The following is a 20,277-nucleotide window of genomic DNA, read 5'->3' as shown; positions in this document are numbered from 1 at the left end:
TTGCAAAACAATCAGCCCACGGTTCCAGAAAGAGAAAGGAGAAAAGAAAAACTATCTATAGAGCTTCCAATTTTTCTTGAATTATTAGTTGGTGCTCTGCAGGATTTCAATTTTTTTCTTATGAATGGAGCTTCAGAATCACACAAAGCTTAATCTAACTAGAGCTGCCATCACTCAGAAGGTGGGGCGGGGAGAGGAAAAGGAGAGGGAATGATGAGACCAATCCCCCATTCACCTTTCTTTCCAGTGAATAATAAAGCCTATGGCTGAGAGTATCAGTGAGATGAACTGGAATCTACCGAGCCTGAGGGGAAATCTTGAAGCAAGGTGGGAGGTGAAACAAGGTTTTCTATTCCTTGATGCTTCACACAGATGGGAGTTGAGAAGTTAATCATGTCAACTCTTGTTTGACAACAATGACCTAAAAGTGGTTTGGGAAACATCAGCAAACAAGATGTTCCACCTACAGGTAAAGAAAATAGTAAATAGGGTAAATACAATCTGCCTAATATGTTTATACTAAATAATTTGTATAAAAAATAAGCTAGCCACTATGCAAAACTTAATAATAATAATTTGGGTCATTAGACTCAATATATGTCAGTTTGCTCTATAGTCATAAAACTACCATTAATATTTCCTTTGTATTTGTTTAATATAAAGGGTACATTTGCAAGTGTCTCTCAGGTAACACCTTTTACTTTGAGACCCCAAAGCATTTTGACCATTTTTGTTTTCATAATTATACATTAATATAGTGACATACTTTAGGATTATTTAAGGTTGTTCTTTTGGGGACCTTTATGATATTCATGCCTTCTAACTAGTGAAATATTGTTGGCTGAATGAGTAGCCACGTTCATGAACTCATCATGAATATCTTTTATGTCCACTGGGCTGTAACATAATGGGGACCCAAGGAGGGGCTCTGATTTGGGGGTTCACTTCCTGCTTCTGAGACCTGACAGCAGAAAAGATTTTTAGAGGTACTAGTAAGTGTGGGAAGGGGAAACAGAAAGGACTGAAATCAAGATGCAGAAATCTCATCCCTGCCTCCTACCAAGAGTTTCCAGAGAGATGGATAAGAAGTTTAGCAGCTTGGGAATTTTCTGGTGGAGCAGTGGTTAAGAATCCACCTGCCAGTGCAAGGGACACGGGTTCGAGCCCTGGTCCCGGAAGATCCCACATGCCGCGGAGCAGCTAAGCCCATGCACCACAACTATTGAGCATGCGCTCTAGAGCCCACGTGCTACTGAAGCCCGCGAGCCACAACTACTGAAGCCCACTCACCTCGAGCCCATGCTCCGCAACAAGAGAAGCCACCGCAATGAGAAGCCCGCGCACCGCAGCAAAGCGTAGCCCCCGCTCGCCGCAACTAGAGAAAGCCCGTGCAGCAACAAAGACCCAACGCAGCCAAAAATAAATAAATAAATTAATTAATTAAAAAAAAAAAGATGTTTAGCAGCTCTGCAGCCCTCTGGAGAAGCAGTCAAGGCCAAGCCCTTAGAGCCTGGGCTGCCAGCCCACCGCACATGGGCAGCCATAGCAGGAGTCCCTTGTTTCTAGAAGTTTAGAGGAAAGTTCTTTAGCTGCTCACATTGTGACCTGAACACCCTTCCCCTCTTGTGCCCTCACCCCACAGTAATTTCACTTGCTGCCGCTCTGGAGCCCCCCAGTTCAATGGCTTTCTTGAAACTCCTCCTCTCTCACCCTGACTGATAATCCCGCACAAAGAACCACAGAGAACCACACCCATCTGGGCTCCTGTTAACCTGTGACAGTAACCGCAGAGAAGGGTAAGGCTCAGGAAAAGCTGACTGGTACAACAGCTTCTTCTGAGTCCCCTGTTGTGTTCTACCTGGCATGGCCACATTCAGGATGCAGAAGAGAGAGGAGAAAGAGGAGACAGTGTCCACTTCTCCGTGTTCATTTTCAGTGGTGTGGATGAGGCACACATTGGGACCCCTTCTGGGTTCTACCTCCTGCAGAGGACCCAAATGCCAGCCATCACCACCACTACCATCGTCATCACCATCACCGCCACTGGGCACTTATTACGTGCTGTGCGATATTTTAAGCACTTGTACATTTAAATCCTCGTAACAAGTCTATGGGGGATATACTGCCTTTCCTGTTTTACAGATGGGGAGAGGCACACACTGAGCTCAGGTCATTAGCCCAGCTAGCAAGTAGGAGAGCCAGGACCCCAAATCCCAGGCAGTCTGACTCCAAAGCTCACAGGTTCCACTGCTACATTATATTGCCTCTCACAAAACAGAAACTGATTTTGAATATCTGATTCTATTTTTGCATTCTTAAAAAAAAAACAAACTTTCCCTTATTTAATGTAATACCCAGCAGAGTTGAGACTTTTATCATTATTATTATTATTACCTATTATTGTCATTACCTTAGGAATTTTAGAAATGATGTCAATCTGCTTTTGGAGCAGACTTTCTGGTTTTTTGGAGGGAAAGAACCAGAAAGGGCTCTTTGGTTGCATAAATAAAAAACACGTGCTCTTATTTTTCTTGGAAAAAAAGTGAAGCTATCACAAACCCGGATATAGATGCTGCAGCCCATCCTATTAAGTTCTGTTTTGTAATAGAAATGGAATGTATTTTTAGGATGACTGTATCCTTACAGAATTAGAAAAAAATTTTGGTCCCTTAATATGGACAGGAATTGAGCGGTTGGAATAATCCACAGTGTTGTAAAGACTGGATAACCCAGAATTTGGAGGGCAGACGTCACTCTCTGGGTAGTGGTGGGAGCTCCCCATGAAGAAAATGAAGGTTTTTGGTGTCAGTCATTCCATGTGTGGAAGGGAACAGGAGACCAGGGGAGAGACCTGGAGATGTGTGGTGGGTTCTGAGCTTCTGGGGAGAAGGCAAGAAGCTGGGGGTGGGGGAGTGGGAGTCCAGAGGTTGGAGACTGGCCTGGGAGCCCCCAGTGCAACCCCTTGTGGTATTAACTGTGTTACTCTCTGTTATTCTTGGACTATCCCTGGGCTTTCAGTTAATCTCCAGAGCCTGGTTTTAACTATGCTTTGGGCATTTGAAAAAAGGGCCAGTGCTCTGGAAACACATGTGTCTGTGGAGGGAGAACTTCGGGCGATGCATGGACATGTCAGCATGCCCCCTGGGGTCCCAGAATCAACAAGAGGAAAGGCACCCCGCGAGAGAAAAGATAATCCATCTGAGAGAGAAAGAGGCTTTGACTTTGGGAGTTTGGATGTTGAAGGACATTTAGTCCTAGTTTAAAGAGGTCTGGAAATAAATCTGGGTTATGCTAAAATAATTTCCACTCTGAACAACAACAGAAAAACCAGCTTGATACATAGTAGAAGACGTTCATTTTACTAGTCAAGTACCTCCCAAACTTAAGAAACAGACCTTTATAAAGAAAAAAAATTCTTATGGATTCTCAGTGTTATTATTATTATATTAATTAAATGTATAAAAATATAAAACTAGGTAAAAAGTCCTGATCTTTGTAGTTCTTAGACATAAAACCGAAACAAATTTCAAAGTTAACCCAAACAGAATTACAAAAGTACACTTTTATTAACAATAGCAATTTAGTGTAACTGATGATGTTGTTTTGGTGAAACTAAATGGCCAAAATGGTTTAAGAGCAGAAAGGAACAGGCTTAGTTCCAGTTCTACATTGTGATCTTGGCAGGCTTTTGTAGAGAGTACTTATCAGGATAAGTATACTCAAAAAAATTACCAAGTTCTAAAGCATTGTTTTCTCCTTCAGGATAAGCAGACCTCCAACTTAATAATAATAATAATAAATTCTGCCAATGAGCAATCTTCAAAGGCCAATTTTGATGATCTACCACTTGATAACCATATAAAGCTGCCTTATATGCTCAAAGATGAGGCTATATTTGTGGCATTTTTGAAACATGCATTTCTTGAGAATCTAATACAACTATGGTGTGAATCAAACAGAACATTTTTCCATTGTGCATTTCATCCTGGCTGACTGCAAGCTGGTGTAAACAAAGAGGCTCTCTGGATAATACATTTGCTCACTACCTATGTGAATACACTACTCTCAGAGCAGTGCTGCTTCAGCAAGCCTATACCAACATGGGCATGTGCTAACTCAATTCCCCCACACCACGCTTTTTTTTCTATTGCAAAACTTTCAAATAGTGTGCCATGTCATTGTCCTCTGTGTGATGCAAATATGAACAGAAAACAAAATTGCAAATGTAAGCACTGAATGTAGCAATAACAGCATATCATTTTTGTGAAGCTGTTATGGACTAAATGTTTGTCTCTTCCATAAAATTCGTACATTTAAACTCTAACCCCCAATCTGATGCTATTTGGAGCTGGTGCCTTGAGGTGATGAGGGTGGGGCCTCTATGACTGGATTAGTGTCCTTATAGGAAGAGGACAGCCCAGAGCTCGCTTGCTCTCTCTCTCTACCAAGTAAGAACACAGAGAGGAGTTGCTGCCTTCAAGCCTATAGAAGAGCTCTCACCAGGAACTAAATAGACCAGCACCTTGATCTTGAACTTCCCAGTCTCTAGAACTGTAAGAAATAAATTCCTATTGTTTAAGACACCCAGTCTATGGTAGTTTGTTATGGTAGCCTGAACTAAGACAGTGGTCATTTAGATGATTAAGTAGAGACTTGATGTTTTTCTTTTAAGATTACCATCTAAATGATAACTCCTAAAATAAATTCCTGGGCAGAATACAGAAATCCTCAGGAATACATCTGTGGACTCTAGTCTGAGAACCAGGGTGGGTGTTTAGGCTTCCTAGGCTGCTCTGGCTTGGATGTAAGAACAGCCATGGACCGGGCTGCTCCGGCCCTGCCCCCACCTGCTCTGGGAGAATTCTAGCCACCCCTCAAATTCCCGGAAAATAATTCTAGGTGTCTCCGGATGTCTCTCCCGAACTCTGAGAACTGGTTCTTACAGGCCCCATGTAGTGTCAGCCCTTTGGCTGTGGCAATATTTCTGAGGAAGAAAAACATCAGTTCTATCCCTTGATGTCCCTTAAGGCCACCACCTCAGTTGCTTCTGCTTAGCAAGGGCCCCATGGGTCTGTCTGCCATCATTGCAGCGTCAGTGCCAAAGCCGGAGCCTAAGTATGCGTGGCTGAGCCTAGGGCACTGAGGTGGTGGAAAACAAAGGGGTCTCTGCAGTTGTTGCCATCAGAGCTGCTGATGCCTTCACCTCTCCGTATCCCATGGGAGTTCATAAGAAACAGCTTTCCTAGTCATTCCATGGCTCTCCAGCACTCTGCCCTATGAACCTGAGTCTCCTCAGACCCTCAACTCTGTCTCCTTCACTCAGGCAGTCCGTTGGGTTCCTCCTGGGTTCCCCCTCCCTGTACTGTGTGGCCTGGAAACTCTCTCAAGGCAATTGCTGGGACAATTGTAAGGCCCGCCTAGTTTGTTTCACATTTCTTAAGGGTCACCGTCCTTCATTGTCTGATATTCACTGTCTTAAAAAACATTATTTCATTTAACTTATCAGATTTTTTCAAGTTTTTTTCAGGCAGGCAGGTAATTTCAGTCCTTATTGCTCCACCTTGGTCAGAAGTAGAAATTCCTGAACTGTTCTAGAAAGTAGAAGCAATCTACACTCATAACCACATTGTATAGGCATTGCTGTTGTTCTGCATCCTCATGAACTCTTGATATCTTCAGCCTTTCTAATTATTTTAAGGATTAAATTAGTTCACATAAGAGATTTAATGTGATTCTTCTTACAAGGAATCTAAAGTTTAAATGAGAGAGGACCATGTTTAATCTAAAGGAATGAATCTCTAATCATGAAGTTTCAGGCAATAGGGTACCAGGTGGAGGGATATGCCAGCACCAGGGGAATTAGTCCTATACTCTTTACCATTTGATTATTTCTATTTGTTTAAGGAAAGTAAAATTGTTAACTCATTAAAATTAATAGTTCTGTGAAATAGTGGTAACATTTAATGCCTACTATATATAAATCATAGAAAAGCACTAATTCTGTAAACAAAGAGAACCCTAGAGATTCGTGACAAAAATTTCCCACTTAAAGTCCAGAGGAAGACACAAAGATTAAGTGTACACTTACACACACAGGGTGTGCTAGGCGAGAGGAGCAGCATCAGCTGGCCACTTGGGTCACTTTGTGAAGCCCCACCCTCTCTGGAGACTGTGTTGCCACTGTTAAAAGCACTTACAATTGTTTCTTTGAAAATGACAATATTCCCCAGAGAAACTCTCAAGGAAGAAATCTAATTATCTTGAAATTATTGAATTCTCTAGGTAACAGAGTCTTTATTTCATTTTAAGGAAGATTGTTTGGTATTATTCATAATGGACTATTCTATCCTCCCCTCTCCCACCACGGTTTGGAGAGAGAAGCAGTGGAATTCTTCAATTCTTACTCTGCACCTGGCCCTCATCAAACTTTGCAAACACCCAACACTGTGCAGAAACATTTGGTTTAAAAAAAAAGAGACAAAGCTTTGGTAGTAAGCATACTCATTAAACTATAAAAAGTCTTTATAATCTTCATTTTATTTAGTTTTCTGTATTTCTATATCCATAGTCTTCATTCTGAAATAACATTTGTCTTGTGGTTGCTGACGGATGTGATGAAACAATCCAAAATCTGCATTCCACAGTTCTTTACAACAGACCAAAATAGCATTCTTGTTCACGCTACGATACCCCAGTGTTGGCGTGTATTCTGGCCAACTAGCAGAGGGCGAACAGAAAATACTTTATTCCTTGGTGCTAGAATATCCTCTTTATAGATACGAAATTGCTTCCTCCAAGGAAGAAACAAAGGTGCTTTATGCTACTTTTCTCCTTGGTCTAACTCAGAGGGTACAAGAAGTCGGAGACAAGGGTGGTCACAGCATTTGTTTCTGGAAATAAAATGTTCATAATTCCTGGTAAACGTGAATTCCAAGAGTTCACGGATGAAAATTAAGAAAATGTTTTCCATCAAAGAACTTTATTTTGGAGGCTGTAAAACTCAAACTGCCAACAAGTTTTCCACACAATAAGCCCTATTTTGAAGTTTCTCAGATTTTTGTTTTAAGGAATGGTAACCTATGTCGTCTACGCACTCCTCAAGAAACACTTGCAGCAGAAAGAGGTAGCTCGGATTTAGCTGGAAGTACTAGAGTTGCGTTTCCCACTTGCCACGGATTAGATGTGAGGAACAAAAGAGAGGGCCCAGGGGATAGTTTAAACAACCGTTCACTCCTTTTCTGGATCTTCCCAAATCCCAAAACAGGAAAGATCTTAAAAACAAATCCTCTAATCATGGCATTTCCTTTCTTCATGAGAATACAGCACATTCCAAACTTAACTGCAGAGCCCTTTATTAGGATGAAACCACTCATTCTAAAATCTAAAAGAAACGTTCTTGTCAAATGGATCTGGGAGCTCAAATATTACTTCTGTCTCACAGCTGCTGGAAGGAAACTTCAGGATTGCTCTATATGTACACTTCCCTTCCTCCTACATTCACCAGCCAACAGTCCTACCTTAGCCCTATCCCCCACTCATTCATTCCCACTGGCACCTGCTTTCTTCAGGCCCTATCATCACTTGTGTGAATACAGGTCCTGGATGGGTTTCCCTGCTCTCTGTCTCTCTTCACTCCCAATGGTGTTGCCAGATGCACCTTTCAGACCTGCGAACAGCACTGGATCCCTTCTGTGCATAGAGCTCTCAATAGCCAATTGTTCTTTGTAGGGAGCACAGAGGGCTGAGCAGACTAAGCCCCAAATCTCCCTCCCTCCACAACACAGGAGCTGCTCTTCATCTCCCTCTTTTGTCTTATGCAGTTTGGATGAAAGATTTCATCGAAAAGGAAGCATGTTCCTTAAACAAACAAAGAAACAAACCAAAAAACCCCACAAACCACTGATCACAAGATAAACCCCTAATTCCTTTTCACGGCATTAGAAGGTCCTCCAAGGACAGCCCCATCCTTTCCAGGAGCCTCAGCTCCTGCCATTTCTCCCAATAACCTCAGCTCTAAGCCCTCATCAAGGGCATAACCTCTAACATATCAGGGTTCCCACACCCCTTGTTGGAATGACCTTTTAACTTATCTCCCCCACAAAGGACTTGTAAGCAATCTTGAAGACGCTGCTCATTTGTTACTTCCTCGTCGAATCTTCCTCAGCTTCCCTAGATAATTATTCCCTTCTTCATGCTCCCGCAGTATTATGATCCTTTTATCATCATCATCTTCTACGCTGCATTGCTATTTTGTCTTTCTTCCTGGCACTGTGTCCCACTGACCTCAGCACTGAGCACAGCTTTCTTGGCACACAGTGGGCATTCTCCAGTTAATTAATGCTCTCATGCTGTGTAAAACCAAATCTTTTCCCATCAATTTTATTAAGGCCTGTGTATGAGAACTTCTAAATTCAACCTTTAAAAGCAAATAATCAAATGAACAAAAATATCCACTTACAATATGTAGTACATCCCCTACATACGAACCTTCAAGTTGCGAACTCTTAAAGGTGTGAACAAACTTTGCTGGACTTACCAACAAATTGGACTTACGAACGTGTTCTCAGAACAGAATTCATTCGTATGTAGGGGACTTACTGTACTAGAAAAAGAAAAGAACCTTTGAAGAGGGGGAAGAATGTGGGGTGATTGAACAAAACCAAGAATCACAGCTGATTAACTGAGTTCCCTGAGTTTTGCAAAGATCTGCTGTTTGTGCATATGTGGAAACTCCTAGGAACTTGTAGGCACCAAGGTGAGCTGTTTTTGAAGGATAAGACTAACATTTTCCCCTTCATTTTACATACAATTGAGCATCACTAATTCAGATCAAAGGGCGGGATAACTGTTTGAATTAATGAAATTCTGTGTCATAAGATATTTTCAAAGTAATTGCTTTTTTAACACTTTAGACTTAATTTAATAAAAGCACAGGTTCATTTCAAATGTATGTATTCATCACATGCCAAGTATATTGTTAATCACTTAAGAAAAGTTTAGTATTTGTTTGTGTCACCAATTCCACTACAAGCATTATTTTTCAAAGATAGGTCAAAGGGAAACTTCATGATACTTGGTCAGATGATCACAATTCTGAACTAGGTTCAGATAAACTGTTAACATTTCAACATCACGTTGTTTTTCAGCAAATATGCATTAATGCATAGTATTCCCAAGACTGGAATGAAGAACTGGGCTAGGGAGAGGCCATTCTGTATTCACTTCATGTTTCCAAATTATTTTCATGGTGAATTTAGCCAGTTTTCCGTGGCTCACAAAACTCTAGGCTGGCTTGAGTTTCCTGCTTCCTTCTTTGGCAAGACTACACCAAACCTTTTCAAGAGATGTGTTCTTACTTAGAGGAAAGGAAATATCAGATCCAAGCTGTTTTACATGTACCAGATGCCAAGCACCAAACAAAGCAGCTCAGCTTTTCAAAGACTTGATATCATAACTCTAGCCACTTGAGTAAAGGCTCAGTCCTGGAATGGCCAAGTTAAATAAGGCAGAATTAGGGCTAAACTGATCTCCACGTCTAGTCTTCATAAATCTGCATGAAGAAGTTGTGAACCAAAGAAAATAAATTAAAAGTGTGTAATACTGGTCCATGTCCAATGGATCTGTGTGCTTTGGTGTTACTGTGAGAACTGTCTCTTCTCAGTGCACAATGATTTTGATTGTGGAGGTGAAACCAAGAAAATGCTGGATTCCAGAAGACAGCACTTCAGAAGATCAACCACTTGGAATCCTTGCCTCTAAGTGAGGAGGAGGGAACAGGTCTCATAGATTTCTTGAGAGCCATTGTCACATCCTAGTGGCTTTTAGAAAGGAAACACGGGAGATCTCTTTCTGGATGCTCATCTCAGGCAAAAGGATACAGAACTGTAAAGAATCAGACATGTGTCATGGATCTGACAGATTGGTGGGATTTCTGGCCCCGAGTAGAGGAAAGTTACTAAGGTCTAGAATGTGGGAGGGAGTTGTACTGGAGAAGAGGTTGATTTTCTAGCAACTGCAGTTGGTTGGATCTTTATAGTAAGTGCCTTTTGATTATAGCTGAGGACCTCTCATTGCACAACACCATTGAGCATCACACACACACACACACCCACAACACAATGTGAAAAGTGCCCCCTAGAGTTGTGCAGTGCAGAATTCCTGCTCCACAGCCCTGTCTGTAATGCATGGCCCTGCCTCCTTGGCTGCAGTTGACCGCACCAGGGATGAATGAATGCTTGGCCATGCTGAGCCAATCAAGGCAATCAGATTCTTTATTTTAGTTTTTGTTTGTTTATTTGTTTGCTTTTATTTTATTTATTTATTTATTTTGGCTGTGCCATGCAACTCGCAGGATCTTAGTTCCCCGACCAGGGACTGAACCTGGGCCCCAGCAATGAAAGCACTGAGTCCTAACCACTGGACCACCAGGGAGTTCCTGGATTCTTTCTTTTAGGAATTTGGAATCTGAATTGTATCTGAATTGAGACATTTGCAACAAATCAGTTTCCTTATATGAAGACAAAGTAAACTTTAGCCTCTGGAACTGTGTGTGTATATGTGTTGAATGGTGGTTGGGAAGGGGGGACTCTTCTATCTGAGGCTGCATATTCTGCAGAGAGCAAAGAATGAAGGCAATAACTAGAAGTAGCAGCAAGAGATAGAGAGAGGGGCCTCTGGAGGCTCCTGACAACTTCTCTACTCCTGGCTACAGACCCATCCTGAGGTTCACCTGCATTTCTGTTTTCGGGCTCCATGAGGTATCTACATGCTTAAAACAAAAAGTGATACCAAAATTCACTTAAGATGATGGTTGCTTCTATAATTTAAGAGTCCCAATAAAGATACTAAATAAAATAGTCACTTATAAAATCGGGCCTTGTTTGTAGAAGAATCTGCCCTCCTTTGTAATCGATGCTAGGCTCAGGGAGAACTATATGTAAACCAAATCAGGCTTCCTATTTGCAAGCCCTTCTTAAGGACCTCTGAGAGCAGCCAGATTAACTGTATGATCTGGCTTTGTGGTTAATATTTCTTTCTATGGTAAAGTTCTTTAAATTCAACCTGTGTGCCACTTGCCGCAGTTTCAGCCTCCTTCTTACTGGTTCTCATCTAAGTGGATTTGGAGAATAAATAACAACCAAACATTCTTGGGATAATAACTTTAAGAGCTAGACATAGAAATAGGCAGGCATTTCAAGCTAACTTGATTCAACCCTCTAATTTGACAAATGAGGAGTCTGAGACCACAGAGGCTTACGTGATTTGCCCAAGGTCACATGTGGAATTGTGGCAGAGCAGGGACTAGAACCCAGATTACAAGCTTCCTCAAAGCCAGATTTCATCAGAGAGAAATGCTGAAGGCAAAGGCAGTCATTTTTCTGGTTGTTAATTTTAACTTCCCAGTTATATGGTCTGGATAGTTTCTAACACCAGGACACTCTCAAGAGGTAAAATTCCTTGGCAAATAACTGAATGGTTTCTCCATTTAATTACTGACTCAAGAATACATAGCTGAGTCATAGGCTTTTAAGATCATCTTGACAATTTTGTACTTGTTAGAAAAAAAAAAAATCTTCTGAACTTTGAGTTTAGATCTCATGAAAGGAGTATGTCGCCAAGGCATCAGTCAGATTTCAGAAAAGTATGTGCCACATGAAGTTAAAATTGTTCTAAACCGAAAAGAAAGAAAGAAGAGGAAAAGAAAGAAGGAAAAAGTATACATACTTGACTACGTGTTAATGGTGTGCTTGTGAGTCATGACAAAGTCAACTTGCAGTATGAGTTATAGGTGGAACTGGCTCTTATCATTATCAGTTAATATGATGTAGGTTTCAGATAGAGTACAGAAACACAAGTGTGAGGTCAACTAATCCTGCTAAGTCTATAATGATTCTCTAACATGGCATTATTCAAAGAAAATGCTAAATCCTGAGTAGTCCAATATATTATTGTTCTTTTTTTTTTTTTTTTTTTTTTTTTTTTGCGGTATGTGGGCCTCTCACTGTTGTGGCCTCTCCCATGGCGGAGCACAGGCTCCGGATGTGCAGGCTCAGCGGCCATGGCTCACGGGCCCAGCCGCTCTGCGGCATGTGGGATCTTCCCGGACTGGGGCACGAACCCGTGTCCCCTGCATCGGCAGGCGGACTCTCAACCACTGCGCCACCAAGGAAGCCCTATTGTTCTTTTAAAGAAATGGATTGAATATTTTGAACTTTTGAACAATTAAAATCCCCTTCATTTCAAATAAACATGGGTTATTATATTGAAGACCTTTTTAACCAAAGGAAAAGAAAAAAAAAAATATTTAACAATATTTAGAATCCTAGGTGCACTGTAAAATAGAGAGAAGAGACAGAATTGCTACTGTGATCTGTGTGTGTGTGTGTGTGTGTGTGTGTGTGTGTCAAGCTGGGCCCTCCATGTGTGGTGCCTCCCATAAGACAGGTGCCTGGGCTAGTCAATCATGGCTCTGATCCAGTAGTAAAAAGTGGAATTTCTAGCATGAAGAAAGACAAAAAGGAAAATATTCCAGGTAAGGCCTAGCATGGTGGAAGAGAGAGAGAGAGAGGGAGGAAGAAAGAAAGAAAGAAGCAAAGAAACAAAGAAAGAGGACAGGAGGGAGGGGAAAGAAGGAAGGAAGGAAATAAGAAAGGTAGGTAGGGAAGGGAGAGTGAGCAACAGACTAAAGTGAAAAACCTTGCCTTTTCCAGCCCTACCAAGAGAGCTAGTGGATCTCTAGCTATCCACTTCCCTCTCTGGTGCCCTTCAGGAAAGTTGCATAAGAAAATTTTAAGTCTCTACAAATTCTACAGTTCTATGATTCTGGAATATATATCCTGAAAACGAAAATGATCAGCTTTAAGAAAAGCCATCTGATAAATAGAAGTTGTTGCCCCAAAATACAGTTGGAATATTGTACATGACATAGTATACCATCTACCAGAATTGTATGTATCACACTCAGTGGACTTTAGTCTTTAACCAGACTCCTGGTCAATTTGACCCTTACTTTCAAAATGGATAATAGGAAATGAATACAGGTCAAAATAACCTGAAGCTTTTCCCTCAAGTCACTCTTCTCTACAAGAAACTCCTGGCAAAGAAATCCTCAGTGATGTATAGCAGTCGGTGTATAGCGAAAGTGCCCTCAAGAAGACTGCTGGATTTGGGCCTCCCCTCTCTTCAGGATGATGGCCCTGTGCAAGGTCACTGGTGCTTCTACCTGCCCCAGCCAAGAAACACTCACTACTTGTAGCTCAGAGAACAAGCTGAGCTCTTTGGGACCTCCATCCCTTCCATCTGCCCTTCCTTCTACCTCTCACCACTAACTCCCGCCCCCAGCCCTTCCCTTCCCTATGCACACAGCCCACTCATTCTCCAGGTCTCAGCTTAGTCATCCTCATCTCTCAGGAGCCTCCTGGGGACCTTCAAGCCTGGCCTTGGAGCCCCTCATAGATTTGCCTGCACAAAACCTGGTATATCAGTCAGCTTTTACTGCATACAAAACCTCAGTGGAATACAAAAACAAGCACTTACTCTCATTCATCTGCAGGATGGCTGGAACGGCCCTTGCTCCATGTCTCCTTCTGATGTGCAGTGGTTTACCAGGACCTATTTCCCTCATGGTCATCCATAAACTCAAGCCCAACCAAGCAAGCCCACTCCAAGCCAAAACAAGGCACATGGCCAAGCCCAGAGCCAAGGGCCAGGGAAGTCCACTCTACCTATGAAGCCACGGAAAGGGTGGATAGCTAATACTAATGCTACAGGAAGTGAGGAGTTGGAACCAGCAATTCAACCTGCCCCACCAATATTAATAGCACCTACTACAGCATATTATCATTATCTGTGTGAAGTCTCCCTCTAGATTGTTACCTTCTTAAAAGCAGGAATTATGGTTTTTTCATCTTTGTATTGATAATATGGTATATAATAGGCACTTGAAAAATATCTGAGTGAATGAATGAATGGAGATAGGCAATACTATACCAGGCTCTATCTCTGGTCCTTCATAATACCCCTCCCGTGTGCCCACTGAATGTTCTTACTATTGTAACCAAAAGGACAGCTAAATCAGTATGGATGGGATCTGGTTCCTGTTGGGGTGGAGACTGAGGGAAAGGGACTCCCATCTAAAGTCACTTGACCAACTTTGGCCCATGTCCTTGATTGCCATTGGTAGCCTCCTTGAAAACAGCTCTCATGTGTCTATCCCAGTTGGGTCCTGAGGTCCCACAGGATTGCAGGCTAAAGCGGTGGGGCTCTAGAACACATTTTTAAAAAGTATTTCAGAATCTGATCTGCTGCTTGGCAATTTGATTTAGAGCAAACAGAGGAAATGGAACACATTTTTAAGCAAATACTTCCCTGATTACTTACACATGCAAATTCATGCACTAAATTTAGATGTGCAATTAAACCTCTAGTTATTTTTGAGTCCACACTTATAGGCCAAATCAGATGCCCAAAGGAGGCACGTGGTTGGTTTATTTCTGTGTTTTTGCTTGCGTTCTTAACTCCGGGCTCTCACCTGAAAAGAATGTGTTGGCTCACAGGTCTCAGTGACCCAGTTGTGGGCCTAAAGGAACAAGGTGGTTGAAGGACATGCCAAGTTTTGTGATTTTAAAGGATACAGCTGCTCAGAATGTTGCTTCTCTGGACAGAGAAATGACTGGTGATGATCCCCTCTTAGAAAATTGCAAATAAGGACAGAGTAGGCACCATCCTCAGCACGGCTGTCATTCTTGTAAAGAACAATTAATGATCAGCTAGCCAAAGCCAGTATTGGTTTCCCATGTGGCAATTAGTTTTTTACATACTTTCATGATCCATATGAAAACGTTAATGCTACACGATTTTGTGCCAAATGACGTGCTCAGATGTCAGTTTTACACATGCAAAGCAGATGAGTGGTTTGGAAAGTTTGTGCTCATCATTACTTTGCAAGAAAATGGCATCACTCCCTCAACTCCTAGTCAGTGAACAATGGTTCAACTTTCTTTTCGCCTTGCCTACAAAAGTATCATTTACTTAAGTGCTTCCTCACAGAGCATCCACGTAACACCACTTTCATTACAGGCAGGAATTCATGACTGGGAGCTTATCCTTGATGGTCAAGCACATGCCCCTCTGTGGGCCCTGATGGACACTTTGTCCTGACTTCCTGCATCAACATGATGGAGAAAGACCTCCTTTGACAGGCGCTCGGAGAATGCCTTGTGCTGTCTGCTCTGTTTTCCACTCTCCACCCTACCTTTCCCACTGCTTTCCCTGCTGTAAGCCTCCCACAGACAATGGTTCTGTCCCCTGGTCTCTGCTAAGTAGGAGAAGAGGTCTGCTGTTTTTAAGAGTGTGGAGCCTACGATGCATGTATGGGTAATTGTTTAAATACCACTCAGTGAGAATGTACCGCATGCCAGGTGCTGTGCTTACAAACATCAGTGTATTTGCTCCTCAGAAACAATTCTAATAACCCTACAAGATGGACATTATTATCTCCATTTCACAGACGAGCTGAAGCAAATTTTCCAGGTCCCAGTAAACAGAAGAGCTGGGATTCAAACCAAGCCTCTCTAAATTCAAATCCCAGGCTCTTACCTACTATTACAGGCCTCCTCTACTATCCCACGGATACCTAGAGAAGACTTGTAAGGCCCCAGTCCAGTTCTGAATCAAAATAATACTTGTTAATAATGCCTTCCTTATAAGACATTTAATTTCTTCATTGTGAATATCACTGCATCTGAAAAAGCAATATACTCAGTTTGGCTGGGATATTTTCTTTTTTTTTAACATCTTTATTGGAGTATAATTGCTTTACAATGGTGGGTTAGTTTCTGCTGTATAACAAAGTGAATCAGCTATACATATACATATATCCCCATATATATCTCCTACCCCTTGCGTCTCCCTCCCACTCTCCCTATTCCACTCCTCTAGGTGGACACAAAGCACAAAGGTCAGGGAGCTGATCTCCCCGTGCTATGTGGCTGCTTCCCACTAGCTATCTATTTTACACTTGGTAGTGTATATATGTCAATGCTACTCTCTCACTTCGTCCCAGCTTACCCTTCCCCCTCCCCATGTCCTCAAGTCCATTCTCTACGTCTGCGTCTTTATTCCTGTCCTGCTGGCTGGGATATGTTCTGAATGTACATTTTTCATTGAATATCCAAAACCAAGATTGCAGATCCCTGCTTGCTTCCACCTTCCCCAAAGGTAAAAATTGTATAACCATGTTGAAATCTTATGTTCTCTTATCTACTGCATTTTAACAGGCAGAGCAAGTAGTATGAGAGCCTCAGATTCTCTCACGTGGTATGGAGCACGCAGCTCAAAAACATCAAGTGGTGTCTTAAATAAGCCTTTGGAGAGTTATTCCTAGTGAGTTGAGAATGAAGCAGAAGAACACAGAATCCTTGACTTTTCAAAATATGTCTTATTTCAGACACAAAGGTTCTGTGCTTGGTTTGCAACTGATATCTCTTTGGATCTTTTATGGCATCATTATCTAACATAAGTACTCCTTGGGGTTCCCGAGGTGATGGAACTGTGGGTGGGAGAGGCTGGCCACATCCCATGGATGTGCAGGAGGACTTAGCAAGACACACATGATGGAGACTGCTCCTCCAAAAGCCTTCAGAGTTGCTAAGAGCCTGTACCCCATGCCTGTCAGGTAAAGAGCATACCACGAACGCAATTCCATCGCACTGGGGGAGGGGAGGTGAGAGGTGGAGAGTCAGGGGCTAACGTCCAATCAAAATGGAAAAGAAGTGTTTGTGGCTAAGAGAAGCATCCAGATGACTTGGCAAGGATCCCCTTACTGCCTTTTGTCAGAGCTCTGCTTTCCTTTTTTTTTTTTTTCTTTTCTCTGCTTTCCTTTTGTCTCCCAAATTCGGGAGTTAGAAACAGGCTGTGACCATTCTCAGAACCCCTGGGAATGACTCTAACTCCAAAGACCTTTCACAGTTCTCACGTTAACAACACCTCTTCTTGTTGAAGAGAAGTGGCTGAAACACTTCTTGGGTGAGTAGCTGCATGGCTTTGGTCTCTTTGCTGTCTGCAGTAAATGGGAAGGCTGTACCCCTCCCACATGAAGGTGTGAGCAGCACAAACCTGATGCACAGTGCTCTGCTGCTGAAGATAGCGTAAAGAATTAAATTCACTTACAGATTGGACTGTAGTCCAAGTTGGCCATTGCACTGCTTCTGGGGTTTTAAAAAATCTTTTTTCCCTTTATCCTTGTTCCTTTAAGCTTATTCCTTTAAGCTTTTTTCTCTTTATCCTTGTTCTTTTAAGCTCAAATGTTCTGTGCTTCTAAATTTTATGTGTCCAAAAGTCGGTGACTACAATGTAAGTGAGGTTAACTTGAGACCCTCCAGGACAGTGAAATCCCGTGATACATCTGTTCCACAGCTCGGACCCAAAATATACCATACCTATTACTAATCACAAGATTATAAAAGAATTCTCCCATATTTTCTTCCACTATGCTTATATTTTGTGGTGTTTAGTGCTTAAATTGCATTGGAATTTATTTTTGTATATGGAATGATGTAGGAATTTGAGTTTTCTTCCAAAGTGCTAGAATAATTTTCCCAGTGCTCTTTATTTCATATATTCTCCCCTTTCTCCACTGATTAAAATGCCTGATTGACTTTATGTATTAAATTCACATATATAGAAGGCATTTTTATTCGTCTCTCTTTGTTCTTTTCTGTATCTGGAGGAAGAATTTTAATTAACATAACTACATATAATAGTATATTTAATATTTGGTCATGCAAGTTCACATTTTAATTTTTCCATACATTTTCTTGGATATTTTAAAAACATTTTTCCTTTATATGAACTTTACAATCAGTATGTCAAGTTTATTCAGATTATTTTACTATATAGATTAATTTGGAGAGAATTATTACATACAAAATATGGAGTCCTTTAGCACATTTACTATTAGGTTAATCTTAGTGTTTTGCTGTTACCATGATAAGATGCTCTTTGTCTACTACATTTTCTAAGTGGCTATTGTTGACAAAGATGCTAGTGGGTTTTTATATTAAAAAAAAAAAGTATACCATACAAGGCTTCTTGGGCTCTGGGTTCTCTCACTTTGTCCTTCCAGAAAAACTGCTCTGGGACACTGTCTGCTTCTCATCAACAATATTTCCATCGCGAGTATTACAAGCTGATAAAAAGAAGTGCTCAGGCTTGCCTTTTTCCCTGGCACCCACTGGAATTTCTGTTGGCACCAAGGTGCTGATGGTGAACCTATCTCCAGGGAGTCCAAGGGGAAGATTGTCATGATCGCCATCACACTTATTTTTTCATCATATGCCTTTCTAATTAATTTCCAGCTTTTTCAGGAATTTCCATAAAAAAGAACAGGATTGGGAAGAAAAGCCTTCTATGGAATATTATTTCTCATTTATTTTCATTCTGAAAAATTAAATGCTGCACATCCTTCAAGGCATAGTGTTAAATTCCACCTCCATTATGAACTCTTCACCAATATTAAAGTCAGAAGTTACCTCTTTTTCCCCAGGGCTTCCCCGGCCTTTTGAGGGTACCTCACTCACAGAACTCATCACACTGGGTCTGATCTTTTAGTTCTTAAATTACAAATCTGCCTCTAGACTATAAATTCCTGGTTGGCAAGTAAGTCCTGTTCAACTCTACGTATTGTGCATCCAGCATGATGTCTTACAAGTAATAGGTTTTCAAGATGTTTGCTGAAATGATTAAATCTATGAAAATGTCTTGGAAATATCAAATTCCAGAGATATTAAAGTGCACTATTTCAGTGGTTCTGAAACTTTATCATGCATCAGAATCACTTGGAGGGCTTGTTAAACCCAGATCGCATGGGTCCCACCCCCAGAAGTCTGTGGTAAAGCTGGGTAATTTGCATTCCCAACAAGTTTCCAGGTGATGCTGATTTTGGTCCAGAGACCACTGATGATTCTGGTCCAGAGACCACTCTTTAGAGAGTGCTAAACTATTTTTTTTCACGTTTCAATATCTCTGATATCAGGCTATGTCTTAATTTTGTTGACATGTCAGTTTAACTTACAAATTTTTTATTTCATAGTAGTATATAAAATAATGTTTTTCCAATTGACAGTATCTTACATTAAATGAAATCTAATTAAGCCTCCTGTTATAGATTTGACTCTACATTATAAAGCATAGCAATGAAATGTTTAAAAAATGTAGCCCAATACTAGTTCTAGAGAACACATACGTAAGATTGCAGTGCTTAATCTTTAAAATGGCAACAGAATAAATCATCTTTAGGGCCTCATATGAGATCCACAGAATAACAAATTAGCTCAGTCTGGCCAGGAACATTGAGAAAAGAAAGGCAGGCATTTTCACATTCATTTCTGGTGACTGCTAAGGCCACTCTCCTTCTCTAAAGTAAAAGTTCCATGAGGTCAGAGTTTATATCTGGTTTTGCTCATAACTGTAGTCCTAGCTCTAGGAAACTTCCTGACGCAGCATTCAGTAAATATTTGTTGAATGAAAATTTTTACTTAAAAACATCAGCATTTCAGCGTTCCTTACCTGCTATAAAAGAGATGAATTATGAGACATAGCACGATTTGTCAGTAGAATACTCACTAACCGATGCCAGTGCTGACATTCTCTCTTCTAAGCAAACAAAAACAACAAAACAAATCAAGAGCTTAACAACTAAGGACCACACCTAAATTGTAAACATTCCGGTTAAACAAGTATCCCAAGGTCACATACCCAGACATGTTGTCCCAGCTGCCCTACTTGCAGGGGTGGGCCAGGTTTGCCATCTTCAGGAAATGCTGTTTGCTGGGAAGTAGTGGGAGCAGAGGGGAAAGAATTCCTTCCATGGGAGGTTTCGTCAAGAAGGCTCAGGGGATTTCCCTGGTGGTGCAGCAGTTAAGAATCCGCCTGCCAATGCAGAGGACACGGGTTCCATCCCTGGTCCGGGAAGATCCCACAGGCCACAGAGCAGCTAAGCCTGTGCTCTAGAGCCCACGAGCCACAACTACTGAGCCCACGTGTCACACAACTGAAGCCCGTGCGCCTAGAGCCTGTTTTCAGCAACAAGAGAAGCCACCGCAATGAGAAGCCCGTGCACTGCAATGAAGAGTAGCCCCCGCTCTCCGCAACTAGAGAAAGCCCACGCACAGCCATGAAGACCCAATGCAGCCAAAAATAAATAAATAAATAAATAAAAAAGAAGTCTCAAGCCCAGTCTGATCATTATTCCCATAATCTTGCTGGACTCAGGCCTAA

General features: G+C 41.5%; 1 long non-coding RNA gene across 1 annotated transcript in view; it reads right to left on the bottom strand.

Moving 5' to 3' along the window:
* Positions 1-19,999, bottom strand: part of LOC116764422 — a 123,091-nt gene extending 103,092 nt beyond the window's left edge. Inside the window, exon 1 of the long non-coding RNA XR_004352878.1 lies at positions 19,756-19,999. This is a non-coding gene — a long non-coding RNA (uncharacterized LOC116764422). The remainder of the gene's footprint in view (positions 1-19,755) is intronic.
* Between the last annotated feature and the right edge of the window lie 278 nt (positions 20,000-20,277).

This window comes from Phocoena sinus, chromosome 13 (assembly GCF_008692025.1).
Source record: "Phocoena sinus isolate mPhoSin1 chromosome 13, mPhoSin1.pri, whole genome shotgun sequence".
Taxonomy (NCBI): domain Eukaryota; kingdom Metazoa; phylum Chordata; class Mammalia; order Artiodactyla; family Phocoenidae; genus Phocoena; species Phocoena sinus.
This window is presented reverse-complemented; position numbering and strand designations above follow the sequence as displayed.